We start from the raw sequence: 10766 nt of genomic DNA, 5'->3' as shown, positions 1-10766 counted from the left end.
GATATGGGTCAGTGGGTACAGCTTGTATTTTTAAAAATTAATCTTTTGTATTTGGTCTGCCGGTCAGACGAAAAATCCTTGAAATAAAGTGAGCTTAAGACTGCAGTTTGTTTACTGGCATCTTTCCTTGTCAATGTCTATTATGGCCTACTTGGATTTAATTACCTTGTTGCGATCCGAGACCGCCCAACATGCATGGCACTTGAAGAAGAAAATTAGCATTTAAATATATAATATGATGGCAACATTCATCACTAGATAATTATGGGAATGGAAATGCTGATTTGAAGACGTCTGAAAATTTAAAGCAATACTTAAAATTAACCATGTAATAGCTTGTAGGTAGCATCTGGTAAATAATATTGAAATAAATTTACAGCTTAGGACTGGGAATACAGTGCTACATGATACCAAACCGTTAAACGAAAGTTCCTTATAGTTGTAGGAAAAAGGGTTTCCGGTGATCTGAATATCCTCTTACTACCCAGCACTGTAATGCAGAGTCTTAGTGACGAAGCTCGTTTTTTTAACGAAGAAAAAAATAAATAAAAATAAATTTAAATTCTGAGAGTGCCATAGTGGAGTCATAATTATAGATTTTATTTCTTACCTCAACACAAACCATGAGTTGGCTGACGTGTTATAGGCCCTCAATTTGTGAAAGTTCATCACTGGACCAGCTACTGACTGTGGGGCGGATTCAAATGGGGGAAAAGAGACTACTGTATTGATATTTAAATTGTTAGTCTGAGAGTGCAATTCTGGATTCTGGCCATTTGAGATGCCACTTCCATAAATGTTTTTGCCCTAACCCCTGAGGTGCTATAAACCCTCATCTGTGAAAGTCCCTCCCTAGTCAGAATTCGATTAAATAAGACCATAATTATGAAAGAAATCTGAGCTCCACCACTCGACCCGAGCAGGGCTCAGCCCCTATACGGCCCAGCCATTTTGGTCCACATAGATTCTCACCCACCCAAAAAAAATCCTGCGTACGGGCCTGGACGTATTAACAATGAAACATATTTAATTAGAATAGGCCTATATGCGTGCAAAGTATAGGCCTATGCATAGATCGTCATTTGCGTACGTGCATTACTGTCATTAGCGAGCATAAGTTACATACATGCGAGCTTACGGGCGTTTCGCCACTGTTATGTAGTACATTTCACGAAAACATAATTTTGGACGCACTTCATGTTTCGGAAGTGTACTATCCAAATAAATTATTATTAAAGGGACTATTGTCAGATGATCAGATAGCGCGGCCTACATGTTTGATTAGGAGCGGATCCACTGGGGGGGGGGGGCGTCAGTCACGCCGAAAAATTAAAAAAAATTTAGATTTAAGAGTTAAAAGGAAGAAAGAAAATAGGGAAACAGAAAGTGTACCCTTGAGTTCAGTGCCGATCCAGCAGTGGGCGAAAGGAGAGCTCGATTATTTGACCACTCACCAATTTTAAATTTTCAATTAATTGATTTTCCAACGAAAAATCATGCTCAGTGGCGTAACGCCTAGGCTATGCGCTCTAGTGCGGCGGTCCCTTACGGGACCCTTCTGTGCCCTAACCCATATTAATCCTGCGGGGTGGGATACTCAGTCGTCCAGGACTACATTTGTCAAAATTTAAAAAAAAAAAGTATATTCAAATTTTTAGTCTAAATTAAGTGCCATTTCCGGGAATTTAGAGGTAGGTGCCATAGGATAGACCTTTGCGACGTCCGTGAGGGGAGGAGCAGCATCTCCCAAGTAAGTAATAATTTTGTTGAGAAACACTGCTTTTGAAAAAGCACTTTTACCGTCTGAGAGTGCCATTTCCAAGCGTTTAGAGAGGGGACTATTCTTCAAATTTTCCCCAAGGGCCACCGACCCTTGTGCCCCTACCCATAGGTTCCAGTAGGTTCCTCGCTCTATAGCACCCTGATTCAAAAGGGCTTTGTTGCTACATGACAGCATAATGTGTTACTGGCATCGACTGTTGGACCTATTCTTAAAATTTGGGTGTGGAATAGATTGCACACAGCACCCCCACCCCCGTCAGGATACACCCCTGTTGATTCGCTGCTCTTTGTGTCTCCAGCTTTGTATTATCCATATGCAATAAATACAGTGCAATTTGAAATGTTGTGGTTTGTGTTCCTTTCTTGACTGATAATGATTTTGATATAAAGACACCGATACTGTTTAAGCCCACATCCACCTCGTCCATGTATACGTATGTATTTGTGTATGCTTTGTTCAACCCCTTAACCTAACGATAGGGAAGTCAGTCGACCTTAAAACACTGAGAGTGTCATTCCTGTTGGTATGTTGATCAGGGGTGGGAGGGGGAAAACCTGGGGCCAGTGTCCGGTCGAGGGAAAAACACAATTCGTCTAAAATCGATTAAACAAGCCTCTGAAACCCCTAAATTTTCACTTTAGGAAGATTTTGATTGACATCCGACCACGCCTACTTTGCTCTCGTCGAGACCTTGCAGATATCAGGGGCGACTGGCGTCACCCCTGACGTTGATCTGCTTATTGTATTTGTTGTCTGGGAGTAACTGTAGGCCTATTAAACATTGGAGATTCCATTCACTCAGCTGACAAAGTTCACAAATACATCAAGACGAAGTAAATAACAACAACTAAAACGCATTTGTTTTTACTTATTTTATTCACTGTCAAAAAATGTCCGAAATGAATAAAAATTTTCCGAATAGAGAAGAGTAGTGAATTGTGTGTGGAGGAAACCGAAGTACTCGGGGAAAACCACACGACAGTGACAGGAGATTAGCTCCAGTAAGGAAAGATCTGAATTCTCACCCTTGTCACTGCCCCGTGAGCTTAACCACACGTGTTTATGCAATTAAACTCATTGTAGGCCTATAAATAACAACATGCATAAAATACAAATTACCTCAACAGTTACATTTTATTTAATTTTGATTTAATTTTATGTTTATTTTATCATTCCTATCATCAATTAATTACTATTGAAAATATCAATTTATTCTATATAATTTATATTATATCAATTTTAATTTTATGTATTTTATATGAATGACAAAACAAAAATGAAGGAAAAGAAGCGAAGTAGAAAAGGCACCATTTCTCTGTTCCTAATACTTACATAACCTACCTATACTTACTCTACAAGCCAGGGATGGAGAAAGGTACCTTCAAGAAACAGCACAGAAACAACAAAAAATAAAGTGATAATGAATTTGAATGAGTATAAATGGTATCATTCCTCTTAGTGCTTAATTACCCTAACTGTACTTAACTACAGCTTACTATAGCCACCTAGCTAATCGGATGCCTAGAACCTCCCACTAAGAGGAAACTTACAAAAGAGGAAGATACCTTTTAGTTAGAAAAAGTATGAGTGCAATTAGTATGATGTAATGAATAATGGCATTAGTATTTCGATTAAATTATATTTATTTATATTTTAAATATATTATATATATTTATAGCTATTTTATAAATTAAATATTTGTATATAACTGTTGAGGTATAAATTTACAAATGAAAAACATTGCATAATACAAACATTGATAAGGGCCGGCAAAACAAAGTCAGAATTATAAATAAACTTACATACATGTATTTATAATCATCGAGAATTAGCCATTTGAAATACCATGATTATTATTAATGCGATTTTATAAGAAAATGGGTGCTCCTAAAATGAAATTGCGTGCCTTTCCATCTACATTCTCGATTTGCGCACATCATGACATCTTGCCCGTCTACCTGGAAACATCAAAATTATATGCTTTAGAACTATGTACATAACATACACATTAATTGTACTTGTTGATTTACGTTGACGTCATGACATTGTTCTAATGAGAGATCACTCACAATATATACTTCCCATGCTTCATAAGAGTGAATTTATGCAATTTTTCAGGATCAGCCCTTAGTATATATTTATTTATCAAATTAAAAAGCAACAAATAATCAACTAGTAATAGTATATATATTTGTAGGTGTACCAAAGGCTAGGGTATTCTGTTTATTATATTAAAATACAAATGTGTTGTTTATTATGAACGTTGAGAATAAATATTTAGTTTATTGCAAAATGAAATTAACAAAAAATGAAGAAACAGTAACAATCCAATTAACAATAGCACAAAATATACATAATACTTCCATTCTCTAAAGCAAATGTATGTGTTTTTATAATATACAGGCTGACTTTATATACATACATTTTACGATAACACGTAAGGTAGGGGAAGTATCACTCCTATGGTCTACTTTATTAATGTGAATTCATAGTTTTAATAACTACAAAATGAAATTATTAGATTTATTCCCCTTACGTTCCAGCTTTATACTCGATTGGCCCACATCCAAGGCATTCCGCACATTTATCTGAAAAATATTAAAAAAAAATGATTTAGGATAAAAAAAAAAAAATGGGAATCATATACTGTATTTAGATTTTTCTGGTTTTAATATCATTTAATCTGTGAATATACCTAAAGTACACCAATACAAATACAGTTAAATACTTTTTAGTCGACTATACCTTAATATTCAATCATCTTGTCAGTTGAAATATCAAATTTGTGTACCATCTTCTTTTTCTGGTTTTGATTTGTATCTGAAGTACATATAAACACACAGAAAATGATTTTTACTCAATTTACCATAGTAATTTATCATCTCAGTTAAAATATCGATTTATAGGCCAAACAAAAGATATTGTACATTTTCATTACTTTACAGTAATGCAAATAAATTCAAAACGATAAAAATAGTGCAAATGAGATGTCACTCAATGTACCTTAACTCAGTCCTTGTAGCTGTCTTTCTGCAATTGTCTACCATGTTCTTTTTCTGGTTTGGAGGTCCTTCAATCTGTGAATATAGCTAAAGCACACCAGATATACAGTTCGCAAAAATTAATGCTTTTAAACCCGACTTACCTCAATATTCGATAATCTTGTCAGTTGAAATATCAGTTGCTCTCCCTGTCTGATCGATGCCGCAATGCCAAACTGTACTGTGCAGGGGAAATTCAAATACATATTTATACTATGTCTATTCTCACATTGTGATATCAATGGATACAAAGAAAGAAATAGAAAACCCTGGCATTATTTTACATTATGTATGTAATCAGAACTAATGATATTAAATAAATATTAGGTAGTTCTTGTTCTTGTTTAATATATCCCACCAAAATTTCCTATATTATCATTACAATGTGTAGGAAGATTATTCCATATCCGAAAACCTTGATCATGTTTGTTTTGTTCAGTTGTTTTTCATTTCTAGACATTCAAAATACCATGATTACATGGTCAACTTCATTAATGTTATATTCATAGTTTCTAAAAATGAAATTATTTGCTTTATTCCCCTTACGTTCTTTTCTCAGCTATAGTTACAGTAGTTATCCTCGATTGGGCACATCCATGGCATATTCCGCACATTAATCTAAAAATGTCAAAATAATATAGAACGGTTCAGTACCAATATTTAGCTTTTTCTGGTTTTCAGCTGTTTTTAAATTGGACCACTGGAAATAAGTTAGTAAATAATACCTATATTCTATCATCTTGTCAGTTAAAATATTTGTGTGCCATCCTCTTTTTCTGGTTTTGAGTTCTTTCGACCTGTGAATATATCTAAAGTACATAGAAACACATAGTGAATAATGTTTACTCAATTTACCTTAATATTTATATTCATGTCTAACAAATAATATTCTAAATCGTCATAAGTTTACAGTAATGCCAATAAAAAATTCAAACGATAACAATATTTGCAAAAATACTCAATCTACCTTAACTCACTCCTTGTACTTGTTGTTTTGCTGCAATTGTGTACCATGTTCTTTTTCTGGTTTGGAGTTCTTTCAATCTGCGAATAAAGCTAAATCACACCATATATACAGTTTTTAAATGCTTTTTAACCCGACTTACCTCAATATTCTATAATCTTGTCAGTTGAAATATCAGTTGCTGTCTCTAGTCCGATCCGACACCGCAATGTCAAATAAAAACTTTACTGTGTAGATGAAATTCATATACATTATTATAATGTCCTATATATTTTAAATGTTTAGAAAGATTATTCGATGATCCTAGAAACTTGTTTTTCATTTCTAGAGAATTAGTCACCATTTATTATACCATGATTACGTGGAACTTCATTTATGTGAATTCATAGTGTCAACTTCAAAATTAAATTGTTGCTTTATTCAACTTACGTTGCTTTTCCAGCTATATTCTGAATTGACCCACATCCATGGCATTCCGCACATTTATCTGGAAATATCAAAATGATATAGAACTGTTAAGCACCAAACAAAATTTAGCTTTTTTTGGGTTTAAGCTCTTTCAATCTGTGAATTGTGTACCATCTTTTTCTGGTTTTGTTTTTGGAAATGATTTTTACTCAATTTACCTTAATATTCATCATCTCATCAGTTAAACCCGACTTACCTCAATATTCTATAATCTTGTCAGTTGAATATCAATTGCTGTCTTAGGTCTGATCCGACGCCGCAATGCCATATCGTCATATCAAATACAAACTGTACTGTGTAGAAGAAATTCATATACATATTTATACTACGTCCATTCTCAAACGAAAAAAATACATTGTGATATCAATGGATACAAAGAAAGAAACAGAAAGGGCTGGCAAAACAAGTGTGCATGTTGTGTATATACTTGCTCATGTCAGATACATATTTTGTATAATGTGCGTAATCAATATGATATTCAATACATTTTTACTATAGTTCTTGTTGTTTAATATATCGCATCAAAATTCCCTATATCTTTTAATTGTTTAGGAAAATTATTCCATATTCGAGAACTTCGATATGTTGTTGAATTGTTTAGTCTTATACAAAAGCTTTTTCTCATTTCTAGAGAATTAGTCCCCATTTAAAATACCATGATTACATGGTAATCTTCATTAATGTGAATTAATAATTATATTAATAATTAATATTCTATCATCTTTCATTTTCTGGTTTTGAGTTATTTCAAGATGTGAATATATCTAAAATACATAGAAACACATAGTAAATGATTTTTACTCAATTTACCTTAATAATTCATCATCTTGTCAGCTAATATCGATTTATAGACCTAACAAAAATATTCTACATCGTTATCAAACTTTAGAGTAATGCAAATAACAAATTCAAACGATTTTTATTCAATTTATATTAATATTCATCATCACAGTTAAAATATCGATTGATAGGCCTAATAAATAATATTCTACATTTTCATTACTTTACAGTAATGCAAATAACAAATTCAAACTTACTCCTTGTATTTGTAGCTGTCTTGCTGCATTTGTCTACCTTGTTCTTTTTCTGCTTTGGAGGTCTTTCAATCTGTGAATATAGCTAAGGCACACAAGATATACACTTCGTAAATGCGTTTTAACCCAACTTACCTCAATATTGTATAATCTTGTCAGCTGAAATATCAGTTGCTGTCTCTAGTCCGATCCAACACCGCAATGGCAAATACAAAATGTACTGTGTAGATGAAATTCAGGTACATATTTACACTAAGTCCATCGTGATATCAATGGATACAAATAAATCAGAAAAGGACTGGAAAAACAAGTGTGCATGTGTTTGTGTATGTACTTGCTCACATACATATTTTATATTATGTTCGTAATAAAAAATAATGATATTCAATACACATTTAATACATTTAATATAGTCCTATAATATATGTCATCAAAATTCCTTATATCTTTTAAATGTTTAGGAAGATTATTCCGTATCCGAGAACCTCGATATGTTAGTCTGTTTAGTCTTATACAAAAGTTGTTTCTCATTTCTAGAGAATTAGTCCCCACTTAAAATACCATGATTACATGGTCAACTTCATTAATGTGTATTTATAGTTTCTATAACTATGAAATTACTTGCTTTATTCCCCTTACGTTCGTTTTTCAGCTATATCCTCGATTGACCCACATCCATGATATTCTGCACATTTATCTGAAAATACGAAAATAATATAGTTAAGCACCAAAAAAATGAGAATAAATATTTAGCTTTTTCTGGTTTTAAGCTGTTTCTAAAGTGCACCATTGGAAATACAGCTAATAAATACTTTTTTACTCGACTATACCTTGATATTTTATCACCTTGTCAGTTGAAATATTGGTGTACCATCTTCTTTTTCTGGTTTTGAGTTCTTCAAGATGTGGATATATCTAAAGTACATATCGTCATTCCAAATACTGTGTAGGTGAAATTCATATACATTGTTATACTACGTACATTCTCAAAAACAAAAAAGTACAGTGTGAAATCAATTGATACAAAGATAAAGAAATAGTAAAGGGCTGGCAAAACAAGAGTATATTTTTATATTTACATGCTCACATACATATTCTAAATAATATTCATTACATATTTAATAGCTCTTCTTTAATATACCGCTTAAAATGGCCTAAATTTTTTAATGTTTAGGAACATTATTCGATGATCTGAGAACCTTGATATGTAAATTCGATTTCATTTCATTTCTTTAGGCACGAGTGCCAAGGATATGCCAATCAGTGAACTCAATCACTATCTTAGGTGGCATCTGTTAAACAACAAGGGACTGATTGGACTAGTACACCGGGTAACCAGCTACTCATCTCGAAGGATGTACTGGGTTCTTTAAAGCCGGTTACTCACTGCGTGCGACGGCGACGCGACGGCAACACGATAAAGAACGCACACGAATACGCGGACCCAACGGATCGTCTTTTTAATGAGGATCCGTTCAGATTGCCACTGACAATCAGCAGACGGCGTTGCGTCGTCTATCGCTCGCCGGAAGCAAATGTGAATTTGTCGTGCGACGCAGTGAGTGTCCTGCTTTAAGTGCACACGGGACATATACGTACACTGGGCCTATGGAAGTCTTTGTCCGAGAAGACTTGTTCCACCACCGGAACCATTGGCGAGTGAGCCGTTCTAGATAATTAGTCACCATTTAAAATACATTGATTACGTGGAACTTCATTTATGTGAATTCATAGTTTCTATAACTACAAAATGAAATTATTTGCTTTATTCCCCTTACGGTGCTTTTTCAGCTATATCCTCATCCATGGCATTCCGCACATTCATCTGAAAATATCAAGATGTATAGAACGGTTAAGCACCAAAATTATTAGAATAAATATTTAGCTTTTTCTGAGTTTATGCTCCTTCAATCTGTGAATATATCTAAAGTACACCACTAGAAATAAGGTTAGTTAATACTTTTTCTACTCGACTATCAAAATATCAAAATTGGTTTCGAGTTCTTTAAATCTGCGAATGTTATAAAAAGTACAAAGAAAAACAGTTAGTAAATGAGTTTTATTCAATTTACATTAATATTCATCATCTCAGTTAAAATATCGATTGATAGGCCTAATAAATAATATTCCACATTTTCATTACTTTACAGTAATGCAAATAACAAATTCAAACTATAACAATATGTGCATAGGCGTAGATCCCGGGGGGATGGAGGGGATATATCCCCCCAATATTTGACAGGGGGGGATGGTCCATTGAATCATCCCCCCCCCCCCAATATTTTGACTATGTCTGGGATAAAATGGATCTTTACACACTACAAAAGACTGTCACAGAAATAATTTGCACTGTCTTATGCGCTTACAAAGATGAAAATTAGCATAATGTATTAATGTTGATAACAAAATTATTTTATCTGGTACCAATCTAAGCTCTACTTTCCTTAGATGTTATATGTGCTTGCAAAGAGAGCCACATTTCACACTGAAGGGTGTGTACGACATCAGTAATGTTATATCAATTGCAAGAATGTTTAAGGTTATATCGGTTGATGAGGAATTTATTGATTAGGCCTATAACAGCAAATTGCATCAATTTATTTTGCAAAAACAAGGTTTCCAGCTTCAGAGGGGGGGGGGCACATCTCCTGTCCGCACAAGGGCACACATTAACACCAGGCGCGTAACAGGGGTCTTGGGTCAGAGTGGGTATATTTTTTTTAAATTTTTTATTTCAACCATCTTTAAAGAGGGTAACCCTTCTAGTTTAGCCCAGTAGGTTAACTGACATTCAGGGGCCTTCTTTAATAAAATTAAAGAACAGTACAAACAACATCATCACAACATAATAATAATAATAATAATAAAAATAACAATAACAATAACAATAACAATAACAATAACAATAATAATAATAATAATAATAACAACATACAATCCTCATTTCCCGGTGAGTAATTTACCATACCCACCCCACTCCCCATCATTCCACATTTTCATTACTTTACAGTATGCGAATAACAAACGATAACAATATGTGCAAAACATGATATGTTACTCAATCTACCTTAACTCACTCCTGGTATATGTAGCTGTCTTGCTGCAATTGTCTACCATGTTCTTTGTCTTTCAATCTGTGAATATAGCTAAAGCACACCAGATATACAGTTCGTAAATGCTTTAAAACCCGACTTACCTCAATATTCTATAATCTTGTCAGTTGAAATATCAATTGCTGTCCTTAGTCTGATCCGATTTTGCAATGAAATATCTTCATATTAAATACACTCTGTACTGTGTAGACAAAATTTATATACTACGTCCATTCTCAAAACGAAAAAATACATTGTGATATCAATGTATACAAAGAAATAGAAAAGGAACAGTGTGTATGTGTTTATTTATATATAAATTTATATATATATATATATACACATATATACCGTACATGCTCACAAATATTATTTTATATAATT

The 10766-nt window shown here is 33.5% G+C and overlaps 1 long non-coding RNA gene across 5 annotated transcripts; it reads right to left on the bottom strand.

Moving 5' to 3' along the window:
* Positions 1-2650: 2650 nt before the first annotated feature.
* On the bottom strand, positions 2651-9173 carry LOC117116599. Of its 5 annotated transcripts, none has more exons than XR_004446785.1 (14): positions 9069-9173; positions 8121-8232; positions 7930-7987; positions 7294-7510; positions 7067-7109; positions 6453-6549; positions 6218-6275; positions 5792-6015; positions 5550-5633; positions 5371-5442; positions 4787-5005; positions 4529-4603; positions 4320-4371; positions 2651-3741 (listed from the first exon to the last, which is right to left on the bottom strand). It is a non-coding gene; the product is annotated as an uncharacterized LOC117116599 (long non-coding RNA). The 5 variants fall into 5 exon arrangements; XR_004446786.1 differs by having other exon boundaries at positions 8137-8232; XR_004446784.1 differs by lacking the exon at positions 8121-8232 and having other exon boundaries at positions 9069-9123.
* Between the last annotated feature and the right edge of the window lie 1593 nt (positions 9174-10766).

Source organism: Anneissia japonica, unplaced genomic scaffold, assembly GCF_011630105.1.
Source record: "Anneissia japonica isolate Jap-2015-1 unplaced genomic scaffold, ASM1163010v1 scaffold2737_len523936_cov211, whole genome shotgun sequence".
NCBI classification, from domain to species: domain Eukaryota; kingdom Metazoa; phylum Echinodermata; class Crinoidea; order Comatulida; family Comatulidae; genus Anneissia; species Anneissia japonica.
The sequence above is the reverse complement of the archived record's forward strand: the minus strand, read 5'-3'. Positions and strand labels throughout refer to the sequence as shown.